Genomic DNA, 14222 nt, shown 5'->3' on the forward strand with positions numbered 1-14222 from the left:
GCATACACTTCACAAACATCTGAAGTCACGCAAGCATTTAGAGGTGCCTCACCTTTCTCTTATGAGTAGAGCATTACACTGTGTGGTTTCATTGTCACAGGGAAACCTCTGCCTTGGGCAAGAAGGGGACAAACACTTAGTGTTGGTCAGGAAAGAAAACTTACAGGTAAGCAAAGAATGCACCCTCCAGTTCATGCTCTGTTATCCAAGAAAAGAGGCAACACAGAGGCCACTTGAACTGGAAGAGGAATGGGAATGGGAGAGGAATCCTCTCAACTTAGCCAAGAGGTATCTCAGCAAGAGGTACCTGAAGTACTAAGGATGGAGCTGAGATCCCCAGGCTTGGTTCCAGCACATATGAACAGTAACTGCAGCATGGTTACAGGAGCCACCACTGTGGGGTGTCCCAAAACAGCTGGAGAAACCCCTTGGACTGAACATTTAAAACTAATTTGGCAAAGCTCTTGAGATACACAGCAGGCACCCAGCCTGGCCTGGCACAGTGAGCAACCAGCTGGCTGAGATGGAATCTCCTCTGCATTTCCAAGATGTCCATTTCACTGGGTATTTAATGAACAGCACCTTAGACTGAAACTGGGCAATATGGGTTCTAGAAGACGCTGAACTCCACCAGTTGTTTCCCTCTCTTGATTTGCCATTCCTCAACTTTTCGAGGTCACAACACAAGCCCCTTACATTTACTGCTAGAAGCATCAAATGAAGAACACCATCAGTGTGAAGCCAATAACATTTTTTGAGAGCATAAGTGGTTGTAAGAGATTCCTTGACTTTGGAGACTAAAAGCACCCAGGGACTGTGTTTCTCTTTTGTTCAAATGGCAGCAACATTTTCCCCTCTGCAATTGCAAGCTTTTGCAAAGCCCCAGCAGTTTGGAACCCAGCAGCTGAACAAGTGTCACCAGCATCTCTTGGGGTTAAATGAAGGTTGTTCCTACACCCTCAATATCAGCAAAGATCAAGCCTTACCATCTGTTGAACTTACACATTTGGTTAATGTGCCTGGAACACTGGAACAGCCCGGTACAACTCTCACAAGCGCAGCAGAATTTTGGAGTTGTGCACAAGTAGCTGAGCGGGGAAATTGAAGTGACAAAAATCCTGTGCAGGAAGCACTTACTTCTCCTTTCCATAAACTGCAGATTGGTACTTGCACCAAGAGGGCTGAACCTCTCCCCTGCCCTGCACTCACAACTGTTTCATCCATTTGGACCATAAATAATTGAAGAGAGACAGCAGCAGGAGACAGAATTTGTGCCCAGCTCTCCAGCAGTTCTGTTTCACCACAAAGTCCATGCACTCACCTCTTTTTACAGCCCTTTTCCAAGTAGCCAAGCAGACAAAGAATGGCAAAAAAAAAAAAAAAAAGTCCAAGTGCCCAGGATGAACTTCCCTTCCCAGCCCAGCCCAGCTGTGACACAGGGCCTCCTGCAGCCAGGCTGTTTGGACAGATGCACAGCAGAAGGACAGACAGGCTGAACCTCCCGACCTGCTGCAGTCCCACCCTCCCAGCACTGTTCTGAGCCCTGAGACTCTGCCCAGCTCCGAGGGCAAGGCACCAACACTGTCTTTTGAAATGGGCCAAAAAAAATGAATGAAACACACAAGGCTTTTCACAGAGAAGTAAAAGCTTCCACTCCTATGTTGCATCTGGCCAAGATACACTGGGACATCAGAAAAACAAGCAGGGATGTGCTGCTTTAAGAGTGTTTCCAGTATTTACCTCCAGATTCTGTGACTAATTTGCTACTCCCTTTCTGGCAGGCGCATCTTGGTAGCCAGGATGCATGACCAGGGTTGGAAAACACAGAGGTTGGAAGAGACATTAATGTGGGGAGTCAAAGAGAAACAGCCTCACCCAGGGCAAGCTATGACACAGTGAGAGACTATCCAGCTGTGGTGAAATATCCCATTAGACAGCTGCAAACATAATTTTGCTTTCTCCAAGGGGGAAAAAAAAAGCCACCTCACCACAACCACCCTGAATTGACACAGAGCAGGAACACAGATCCATACTGCTGTTCCCAATGACTCAAAGAATCACAATTATAAAATAATTGGTTTAATTCTGAGAAAATTAAGAGTCAGTGGTAGTCTGTTCTCCTTCCAGATTCCATACTTTTCTGCACAAGCAAGAATGTTCCTCTAGCCACAAGACTAAAAGAACTGTTATTGTAAGAAAAACATTTAGGTGAAAGATGGAAATGCTACAAAGGAACAGTGCAGGTACAAGTCCTCCAGGCTACTCCAGCTGAGACTTTGGGGAGATTCTGTAAAGACTAAACTCTGCTTTATGGTCTTTGTTGCACAGTTGCTGTACAAGAGAACCTACCACTCTGATGATACTTCTCATCACATGTTTCACAAAACTCAGTTAATCAATTTTCCCCACATAGGTATCTACATAGGAACTGAGGGTCACATTAGGTCATATTCAACCTCAAGCTCAAGGCAAGCACAAGGAATCACCACTTTTCCCTCCTCTTAATCTGTTCTTGGTCATCAGCAGCTGCCTGCACTGAGTTGCCCTCAGTGTGATGGGCAGTATCTACAACTACGCCGGGTGTCTCAGCTCTATGCAGAGTGCAGTCTTTCACTTACCTGTAGCCCATCTGGGCTTATTTCTCCATAAGCTCAGTAGAGAAAAGGAGAAGGCAGTACAGTACACATTAGCAGGGAACTGGGGGATTTCCACCAGCCAGTGTTCTCCAGTAGGCAAGGCTGGGGTTGAAAGTTGACCTTAAAAATGATCTTCTCTGTTGGCACAGTTGCTATTTTAGATAGAAGACATCTCTGCTGTTGCAATATCTGCTGTTCCAGGAATGATAGAAATCTTTGCTCCATTTTTTATAAGAAAAAAACAAAGGAGTCTGAATGTAAGTTTTTAACATATAAAACCCAGATTCTCAAAACTGAAAGATAAGGGCAATGAATTCAGTTTTCAATGACTCGAACTGAAACCACTCCTCCAATCAAAGTACTTTTTGCACAGCATCTTCTCTATACACAGACCCCCATATATATTTTTACTGACAAGCAGACCACTTAAAAATAAGTTCAAGTAGAAAAAAAAGACTAAACTGAATGCAAAAGGCACAGCCCTGTAATTTCAAACCCACTGAAAGAACTGGATCCACCAGATAGTCTCTGCTCCCACACCCAAACAACTTTGCAAGTTGATGGGGTGGGGAGAGATCAACTTGGGAAGGAGAGGTTCCCATCCTCCTGATTTAAAAAGAAACAATGACTTCAAAGAACATGAGAGACATGAACCTGAATGGGCAGGAGCCAGCTTCAGAGACACAGCAAGGTAACACCCCAAACACACACACGCCAACAACACTAGATAGGAGGCATGTCCTGCAGGAGTGTGCCAGGAGACTCCAGTTTAACCAGGTACTTGCAAGGTTTCACCTTTACTCCTCCCACAGCAACACCTCTGGCTTTGGCAGAGCATCCATCTGCTGTACTTGCCCTGTCAAACTCTTGACAAAGTGCTGGGTTTCCCTAGATGGGGCCTACTCCTCTGCACACGTGACATTAGTTATTGCTTCATTTCCTACACAGCTCCACCATGAGAATCTCTCTTAGGGATCCAGTAGTAAATAAATTGCTAAGAAAGAAACCATCCCTCTCCAAGAGGTGCTGAGCTGAGGTACAACAAAACTAAGGAGCTTGGTGTCACCAGGCAACCTGCCACAGAGCTCCACAGCAGCCCAAGCTCTTAAACCACAACCCTTCCCCTGGGAATGCTGGATGCTCTGCACGCAGAGACCAGGATGAAACCTCCACTGACTTCAGTAATTAAGAGGTCATTCCTTGGAAATCAGAGAGCTGGAGAATCTCCCGTTATTTTTTCCTGATGAATGGCAGTAATTAGGAACCCAATCTGCAAATCAGAGTACCCTGAACCCAGACAATGCATAAGCCCTGACCATGCTGTGAGGGAGGATGAACACACATTCTTTGACACCACATTGTTCCATTCTATGGACTGGTAAGTCATGAATATTATTAAGACTTTACCAAAAGCAACCCTACTTACATGCAATCTATTGTACTGCCTGCTAAGAAGCTCCCTTCATTTCCCAAATATTCATTAAAAACCAGCTTTTGTAATTTTTTTAAAAAACCAATTCAGACAAGAACTATAGCTTTAGTAAAGCCTTTCAATTGTTATCTGCTGTCAGATGCAAGAAGATTGGAAAAAAGGCAGAAAAATCCCGCTCTTAAAAAATGCTAAATAAAAATAATTTATGCTTTTGTGTATTCAGTTTAATTTTAACAGATTGCTTTGTGTTCACAGCTTGGTTTCCCCTTTCCATCCACAAGTAACAGGCCTGGCCCAAATGCACAATGAACTGTGCTCTGTCATGCAGGAGCCACTCTACACTCAGCGTAAGACACGCGGTTACACACACACCTCCTCCACACTGCAGGAAAGATCTCCTCTGCCCAGCTGGAACTGCACTGGCCTGCACACACGGGCTCTTTGGGCTCCAGACTCCAGCCCACTTCTGCCTATGCAGTGTGACAAGAGCCTTCAGGAGTTATGATAATATCTACAACAGACTCCTCTGATCTCTGCCTCGCTTCTTCCCCTAGGGAATGCACAGAAAAGAGCCTTATACATAACCCCCTTCCTTCTTCATTTAAAAACATGAACTGTAGAAGAAGCATGGTTTGGGGGGGATGTCACAAAGCTTCTCCCCACTTCACAGCTTACACTAGATGTTCCATAGTGTCAGAACACATTCTGGATTGCTTTCATCCAGAAATAAACCAAGAATTAACTACAATGTTCACAATAACTACAAAATAGTAGCAAAATTTCAAGTACCTTGGGAAAAATGCATCTGGTGATCCCATTATCCTATTACCCCTAGATTTACTTTGTTCTTCTCATCACTGCGATCAGCAGCCCACAAAATGCACAGTGCCAAGTCTGCATTATATAGGGAAGCACCATCTCTTGCCATGGCCAGGTAAATACCCAAGCTGCTACAAAGCTAGTTTGCTTTTTTGTGGCCCAAAAAGGCTGTGCAGTACTAGGGTCTTAGCAGGCAAGGTGTTTGCTTCATACAGAATTGGAGCCTTAGAGAAAGACTGGACTCAAGGGTAACTGTAAACCAGGCTGGGAATGGGTGAGATTCTTCCCATGCACTGCTCTGCTGCGTTAACCATCATCTCCATCCCCACCCTTGTGAGACAGAAAGGCTCTTTCCTTTACAGCAGACTTCCCTATATCATGATGATGGGTACTGAGGAACACACAGGACCCTGATAACCCCTCACTTAAGCATTCAAGCTCTGCAGAGGAAGATTCATCTTCTTTTCAAACATCCTAAATCCCTCCAAATACCAAATAGACAACAAAAAAACCTGTCGATGTCATCTGATTGCATCACCCCTCCTCTCTCTCCAGGACTCAAAGGCATGTCTCCAAATAGCTATTAGCTTTGCAAAGCAAAACAGATGTTTCCTAACACCCAAATCCTGGCCGCCTGCGAGGTGCCGATCGGCTGCAGCACCAAGGAGCGGCAGGAGCGGGGCTGTGTCTGCGCATCTGTGCTGCGGAGGGGAGAGGGATGCGAGACGTGCTCCCAATACCCAAACGCCTCTGCCAGCCCCGCGCCGCCTTTCTCCATCCGAACCCGCTCGACACACCCAAAGGCAGCGACAAAAAAGAAAGCCAAGCCAAAACCCGGGGGGATGCGGCAGGCAAAGCGCCTATTTCCCGGATGAATGCGGCCAAGCGGCCGCCGTGCCCAGGTAGCAGCCGCATCCTCGCGGAGAGCCGAGCTCACCTACCTGCTTCTCCTCTGCGGGGCGGCGCGGCCAGGGCGGGATGCCCGCGGGGGGAACCGGCAGCGGGGAGAGAAAAGGAGAGACAGTGAGGCGAGGGGGACGCGCCGGGCCGCGGGGCGGAGCGGCCGCGCGTCCCCGCCGCCTCACCTGGGTTGACCAGCTTGCTCTTGTACCGCATGGCCGTGCTCATGGTGCCTGCCCGGAGCGACAGCCGTGCCCGTGTGTGCGAGCCTGGCTGGGGGACTGAGGGAGTGCGAGCGGCGGGGCCGCCCCGCGCCGCCGCCGAGGGGCCGGGGCCGCCCGGGGCCGCCAATCCCGGGAGCCGAGCCCGCCCCGGGCCCGCCCCCGCCGGTGACAGCCGGGCCGGGGGCTGCCGGAGCCGGGCAGGGCAGGGGACCCGCCGGTGACAGCCGGGCCGGGGGCTGCCGGAGCCGGGCAGGGCAGGGGACCCGCCGGCCGCAGCACCGGAGCGATCCCCCCCTCCAGCCCCGCCCCGAGCCAGCGGCTGGAGAACACAGCCCCGGGCCCGGCTGATGGGCAGGAATAACCCCCGCAGCCACCCTACACCTCCCTGAAGGTTTAAACACTATAAAAGGCAGCACTCCCTGCTCTCGAATAGAAACACAGCATCGAGAAGGACGTATACAGTATCAAAAAAAAAAATACAAAACCCAAACACAAATGGAGTAAATAGGAAATGTGTTTCCAGATTTAACATCTCAAAATACAGTGGGAAGTCCTGAATCATACTGCAACCATGCTGTGTGAAGTAGGAATGTGTGCTCTGTTTCCATTAAAAATTTTAAAGAGGTTATATGAGAAGTTATTTTAGGTAAAAGCTGTCAGCATAACTCTAAGACAAGGCAAGAGAGAACTTAAATGAAAAGCAGCAGTTGCACATGACATGAGAACAACTCATAGAAAACTCAACAGCAGAGAAGAAAGGAGAATGGGATATGAAGACTAAGGACACCCAGATCCTTCCCCTGACTTCCATGGCTGCAGGGAGGGGTCATGCCTTTACCATTTCAAGGACAGGCAAATGATCAGACCTGAAACTCTTCAGAATAAAGGACAGGATAAGCTTGGCAGGGTGATGGCTGCATAACTGAAGGGCACTGCCCTGCCTGGAACAAACGTGACACTGATGCCATAATACCAACTGTTCAAATCCTTGTAGTCATCACAGCATTTATCTTGGCATTTCTTCCACCTTCTCATTCAAAACATCCCTCATAACAAAACAAGGAGACACTTCCAAGGCCTGGCAATCCAAGGCACATACATTTTAAAACCACATTAGCTCACCCTGAGTTCACTTTTAGCCATTGATTCAAAGCATCAGAAAAAAATGAATCAGGTAATTGTCAGCAAATTTCCTTGTTTTTAAATGCTAGAAAGCCTCAGACCATCAGAGACTCTGCACCACAATTAAAGGCACCAATGAACTAATCAGCCTTTCATGAGTTGTTTTATAGTCTGCCACAGTGTTTTAAAACTAATGAACACTGAAAGGACTGCAGTGAAATGCTCTTTGATCCTGCTGAACAGTCGTTAAAAAAGTTACATGTGGGCACTTTGTCCCAGTGCTGGAAAACATCTAACTGGAGAAGGCCAGGATGAAATTCAGAGCAAGGGACTTGTCTTGCAAGGCCCTGGGACTGCCAACACCTATGGGAGCTGAAATGCAAAGTCAGAAAGCAGGGTCTAGCCAGTGTCCTCTGTCCAGAGAGCTCCACAGTACAAAGACTTGGCTTAACAACTATATATTCCCCCAGTAAGCTGTTAAGTATTTTAACAAAACCAAGTTCAAATGTAACTGAAAACTAACATCAGTCAAGATCAAAGAAGTGGTAGAAAGCATAAAAAAATAAAACTACATTGAAAGGAAAATACTCACATATGGAATCAGCAGCTCTACAAGCCCTTCTTGGACAATTATTAAAATAGATCTCAAACTTTGAGCCAAAATGCTCCATCTGGAATCCACAAATCCAAAGAAAGCACAGACTATCAATCAGTACTCAGTATCACCAAGTAAAAAGCTTTTCACTGAGGCTTCCTACACAAGACCCGTGACAGTGACTTTAGGTGCCTTGCTTTAAAGAGAGAGAAAAAACTCCTCAGTTTTTAATAAAATTAAAGACTACATGCTTTTGAGAGTCTGCTTCCCCATTGTCCTAGCTGGCTTTGAAAGGCAAAGCTTTCATGCCACCTTTGCTCAGAGAGCTAATCTAGCTTGTACCTAAGGTCTCCAACTGAAGTCTGGGTTTCTCAGGAGGGGTGTGGCTGTCCTGACTTTCACAAGCACAAACGGACAGCACATAATTAAGAGGGTTGCAAAATACGATGCAAAATCCTGGAAGAAAAACAAGAAATGTGCAAATAACAGCAAACAAATGATGAGAAAAAGTTTGCCATTAAGTCTCTCACCTTGGCCCTCTGGACAGACATGGTTAAATTAAAATCTTCATAAAAATGGCAGAAAATTTGTGTGAATGCAAATCTGTCACTCCATTTCTTCTTTCAACTTTGTTACAGCAGCCACTGAAGTAACAAGGTAATGTCCATTTTAGGCAGTTCAACTCCAAGCAAGCCATATATGCATCCCAGTAATGCCAATCATTTGTGAATCCTATCCTGATTAAACACTCATTGCTAGACAGCAAAATTAGGGGTAATCATTACATGAAAGACACCCTAATTTAGTAAGAAGACAAAGTGTCTCAATCCTGTATTTGGAAAGTCACTTACACTAGTGCATATATAAAACACACAAGACTACAAAAGCATGCAGAATAGAGCTATAACTCAGCAATGACATAAAGGAAATAACAACATTCATGAACTTATAAAGTAAGGTGTGTGATCAGATTTTCCAAGATACTCATCCACCCAAAGACATCAGTAGGTGCTTAATGAACTTTGGAAAAAAATGGATGTGAAGCTTTGCTACCTAACTTACAGGTAAAACACTTTTTAAAGTGTTTTGAAATGAAATCAATGCAGTTTGCAGGTATACAAATTTTAGAAAACACCTTCATATCCCAGGGTAAACATCAGAACTCCTTTGAATATGCACCGTGTACAATGCCATTACAGCATTTGATACATTAGCTTGAAAAGGCAAAATAAAACAAGAAAAACCACCCCAAAAAGAAAATCAACGTTTTCCACATTCATACAATTTATTACAAAACTTCAAAGTAGTGCTATGGTATATATAAAAAATCAGGACATGCCATCGCTCAGCTGACAGATAGAAATGCCTGTGACAAATTTTTGCCATCAATTCTTGCAACATGAAGCCAAACCTCCAGAGGCATCCACACAAGTTGTTGGTGTGTGGAGTGTTTAGGTGAGTTAAGGCACGGCGATTTAGAAAAGTCAGCTTTTTCCAACCACTGGTGACTCATCAGCGTTTCGTACGTTTTCTCATACATCACACAAATGCAAATCACCAGAGATGAAGCTTCAAAAGCAACAAAAGCACAGAGGAAGTTCTGAAAAACTGATACGATACATAATAACCTAAAATGGCAGGTGAAAGGTATAATACTGTGCAAACACACGTACATTTACCGTAAACACGCCACAAAGTCTTAGTATTAACCACAAAACTGTTCAGAACAACCTAGCAGATAAATGATTAATTCTTAAAACCCACCACAATGACTAGTCCAAACAGTGTACTCTTGGCAGTTTCTGAATAAAAGGTACAGGAAGGATAATAAAACCACATTGGTAAGTATGAAGACAGTGTTATGAAAGGAATCAAAAAAGATACACTATAAGTTGAATAACAATGATTATATAAAACAAGCAGGTTTACAACACGATCTTCAGACTTTGTGTTTTAATGCAGGTCTTGGTCTGTGGCATCCAGCTTTAGCATTTGAACGTTACCACGGGCAAAGAAAAGAGAGCACCCATCCACTTAGAGAACCGTATGCTGCTGGGAACAAAAGTGGAAAACAGAGCATTAGAAAGGACAAACTCTCAGCACTGTCAGAGCACTGGGGGCTGTCAGAGCCCCTCTGAGCAAAGCAGCATAATCCAGGGAATGGGGAGTTGCAGTTCCTGCAGCACAGGCACCTGCATTGCAACTAGATCAGCTGGGCAGTTTGGTCCCAAATATTTATCACAAATGTCCAGTAAGAGCTTCTAAATGAGAACTTATTTTTAGCTGCATAACTTCTTAGGCACCCACACCCCCCCAGCTCCTCTCAACAGTCCTGCACACAGCACATCGACCTTGGCCTGCTCTGTGAAGCATTATTGCTGCTGAGGGAAACAAACCACTCAGCTAAACAGGGCAGGCAGTAGGCAGCAAGCTCAACATCATGCTCCAACACTGCTAAGGTAAAGCAGGAAAGCAGATATTTTTTCAAGCATTCATACAGCAGTGTTCCTGTGGCTGAAAAAAAAAAATCAGAACGGATACTGTCTGTAATTTCAAAAATAACTATCAGTTTTGGGTATTTCTACAGTTACTTGCCAATCAAAAAAGCTGCTACAAAGAAAGCAGAATCCCAGCTTTTCCTGAAAGTTGGATCCCGCTTAAGAAGTTGTGTCAGATTTGGAACTCAGGGGATACACCCCAAATTCTCCAGTCCCAAAAATCCTAATTCCTGACAGAAAAAGTTAGTTTAATCTAAATGCTCATCTGGATGGAGAAAATAGAAATATCCTAGAAAACACTATTGTGTTTCTTTGCCAACTTACTTGTAAAATGCACTGTAACACTCATCCAGACTAGAGTGGGGATACAGAGCCATGTGTTTTGCTCTTTGTCCTTCTCACTGTGGGAGTTCTGTTCAATACACAATTCCTTCTCATTTTAAGGAGCCCATCACTTCTAATAACAACTAAACAAGCAAGCTAGCAATAAGGCTTTAAAGCCAGAGTCCATAAATTGCTAAGCAAATTCAATACTCAAATTCAAACTCAACCTGCTGTGCTACACTGCTACTTTGAGTTTGAAAGAGAAACTTGGTTTCTGCCACTGCCTGCCCAACTCTAATCTCTTACAGAAGATACCTCAAGAAGAAACTGTAACTCATGTTTCAGACTCACAAAAAGACTGGCATTTCCAATAAACATGAAGCTTTGGGTTCTAAGCACAGCTGCGCATTGATGTTAGCAGCATTAGCTACAAAATGCCTACATTTTACAAGCTCCTAGAACACATTTGGGCACAGTATGTCTGTGTCCTTTCAACATGGATTCATTTCACTGCTCTTTCATCCTCATCTCCTTGTAAGGCAATATTTTGTGATACAATTAGGTTGATACTATTCTTGCCAAGTTTGACCTCCAGCTTTACTAGACCAACCTTACAGTCCCCTATGCTCATTTCACCAACACCCAGAGTTAACAAATGCCTCCATCTGCACCAGGAGTTCATACCACTATTGAACAAAGAGGATATTCCTCCAGTGGGCCATTAAAACAAAATTCTCTCAGTAAGCAGCATAACTAGCAAGAACTACATACACCTGCACCCTGATCCAGTGGTCACAGCTCAGAGTCCTGTATTTGTGAAGATTTTGAACACCTTGTAAAGAAATGGGTTTGTTTCCCCCTCAGCTCTTACAAGAACACCACTACAACACAAGGTGACTTGGCACCTCTGTGTTCACTTCTGAACTCCAAATGAGAGAAATTTGCTTGATAAGCAGCTACATTTTCTCACTCATCTCAATTGTTTTTCTTCAAATATCACCCATTTAATGATAACTACTGCCCTTTGAGTGTCCCATCATCAGCAAGAACTTTGAGAAATGGCATCTTTCCAAAAGGCAGAGGAGTACTGGATGACACCAATGCTCTGCTGTAGGTTTTGACTCATTTTGTCACCACACCCCAAACATTTTGGTTTTCTGGTGTTTCAGTCACCCTCTGTTGACTTCACTGCTTCAAGTTTGTTCCCCTTCCTTTGCTACTCTGTAGCAAGACCTCAGACTTCCCCACAGCAAACATCATCAGCCCAGTTCACAGAAAATTACAAAATTGGCCTTTAAACTGATGACCAATGCTCATCAGTTATTTATGTCAATAGGGGTGATAACCACAGAGTCACATCTACATATCAGGATCCAAGCTTCAAAACTATCAGAAATGTTCCTCTGTTTCTTTAGGGAAAAGTGGCCCTGACACATTTTCAGGTTCCTCATGTTACCTTACAATTTCCAACACAAGTCTGTTCTCTAGAGGTGAAAGAACTTGTGCCAGCCCATCAATGCAGGGCTTGCAGACTTCCCCACAGTCAGAGGAGCTGAGGAGAGCTGGACACTGACAGCACTCTCCTGGTCTAGTTTCTAGCCAGAGAAACATCCACTGGCAGTGCCAGGCAGTTGCTACAAATACTACAAATTTGCCCAAGCTTCACATTCTCTGGGCTCTCAATTTCAGTTGCCAAAAAAACTACAACATCATTTCTACTTCCTCAAATGACATTTCTCATCAGATCAATTCAGCATTCAGCAGCATCGTTTTAGAAGCCTGGTTGCTATGACAGTGCTTTGTGTTCTTCTGTTAAATGATGTCAATTCACTGGGAGAAAGAAGGAGCTGTTTGGTGTCTTTAGCACTGTTCTTATCAAGAACCAGAACAGCGTTAATGTGCTCAGGAGGTTTTAAAATGCTTGTGGAAATCACAAGCTATACTAATAGAATTTTCAACATCCTACAGATATTTTAAGCGCAAGATGCTTGGGTTTCTTTTTTGTCTGAACATATTTTCCTAACTATAACTACATTTCCAGATGGCTGTATTAGCATTCCACAGCCTGGCTTCTGTTACTGATTTGTCCCAGTATGATCTTGAAACTGAGTGAAGACAGACAAATCAGATTTGTAAGAATAACAAGAGGAAAACAGATTGCAGAGATACACTTTGAGAAGCAGAGGAGGAAAAGGAAGAAACATCCACCAATAACCATTTCACTTGGTACAATTATTCCTGATTTTCATAATAATTGCTCATCTGAGATGGATAAGTTCAGAAACTCGTAAATATGCTATTGGAGTTACTGCAGGCTTATTCCAAAAGCATTTCATATTTGAGCACCGAAATAAAACTAAATATGTTTTAGGTTTTGCTACCTTATTCCACCTTCCATCTTTGTCTTCAATCCTTCATGTGAACTGTCAAATATAAGAACCAATAAGCTCCTACACTTCATAGCAGTGTCTTGTGTTTTGCAAGAAAAAACAAATCCAAGAAAGATTAGCAAGGGGAGTATATCAAAAGTCAGGGTAAAAATATTGTTACTGCTTATTCTAAGAATATTCTGGTGTCTAGCTGTGCTCTCATTGCTGCTCCACCTGCACTAGGTGCACACAGAAGCTATTAAATGTTTAGAGGAAAGAGACAAAAGTGTAGGTCAACACACCTTTGTCAGGGCTGCACTCAAAAGATCTTAATCACCACAATCTGTTCTCACAGGCTTTTGTCAGAAACTGCAGTTGGAAACAGGAACAACCAGTGTGCCAAAATCATCTTCCTTTTCTACCTCTAACCCAGTCTCCACCAGCACTCATCTTCATTCCCTTTCAGGATTCTACTTCTCCACAGCTAGAAATCTGTCTGCCCTCTTTGGAAACTTTGAATGTATTCCCTGCATCTAATTTTTGCCTTTGTCACTCCCCTTATTCTCTTACTCCAGCCTTGAAAGTAAAGGAAACTGTTTGAAGTGAATTCTCCCTTTGCTTTTTCCATAAAACCTTTTAAGATGGCCCTATTCAAAAGGAATCAGGCAAACCAGATCTTCCAGTCATCCCATCTGTGTAGCACTTTCTGGTAACACAGAGTTGTCAGTCTTTTTGGCAACAATTTGGGTTTAACACTTTTTAATCATTATGCAATGCTCCTCCTAGAAAACCCCAAAGCATTCAGCAATCTCCTCCCCACTCCAAAATACACCTGAAATCAGAAGTGGGTATTTCACATATTTGATATTAACACATTTCATTACCCTATTGTTTATTCTCCAGCTCTTACCTATGAAGGTCTACATACCACACCACACCCCACTTTTCCCAAAATACCTGAAAACTGTACTTTATGTAGGGGAAAATATTTTAAGGGACTTTTGAAGAAAACACAAAAAATTAGGTATATATCCAAAATAGAAAGAGTGAAAATATTAATTTTTACATTAACTTTCTGTTTATAAACTCATATATTTTTCTCAGCACAAAGTAAGGGTGCAAAAGAGCAATGGGAGGAGAGACTGCAGTTTCAGTAGAACAGGTGATCCTTTAAAGTTCTTGTAAAACTAGAACCTGAGAGATGTTCAAGATAAGCTGTGATAGAACAAAAAGATTAATACCAACTACATTTAAATTTGTTGGCAGTTTGGCTCTGTTAGCCACTGTGTTAATTACAAGTTTC

The 14222-nt window shown here is 43.7% G+C and overlaps 2 protein-coding genes across 3 annotated transcripts in view; both read right to left on the reverse strand.

Annotated features, from left to right (window-relative positions):
* SEPTIN5 (septin 5) overlaps nucleotides 1-5845 on the reverse strand; it is a 42089-nt gene extending 36244 nt beyond the window's left edge. Inside the window, exon 1 of the mRNA XM_036393155.2 lies at nucleotides 5829-5845. The gene's annotated coding sequence lies outside the window, so the exon portion shown is untranslated. The remainder of the gene's footprint in view (nucleotides 1-5828) is intronic.
* A 3143-nt stretch (nucleotides 5846-8988) lies between these two features.
* LOC118692948 (septin-2) overlaps nucleotides 8989-14222 on the reverse strand; it is a 33513-nt gene continuing 28279 nt past the window's right edge. The window contains exon 13 of one of the 2 annotated variants that reach the window (XM_036393157.2): nucleotides 8989-9777. The gene's annotated coding sequence lies outside the window, so the exon portion shown is untranslated. Of the gene's footprint in view, nucleotides 9781-14222 lie in introns of both variants that reach the window. The other variant, XM_036393158.2, reaches the window with a different exon arrangement.

The sequence above is a fragment of the Molothrus ater genome, chromosome 18 (assembly GCF_012460135.2).
Source record: "Molothrus ater isolate BHLD 08-10-18 breed brown headed cowbird chromosome 18, BPBGC_Mater_1.1, whole genome shotgun sequence".
NCBI lineage: Eukaryota > Metazoa > Chordata > Aves > Passeriformes > Icteridae > Molothrus > Molothrus ater.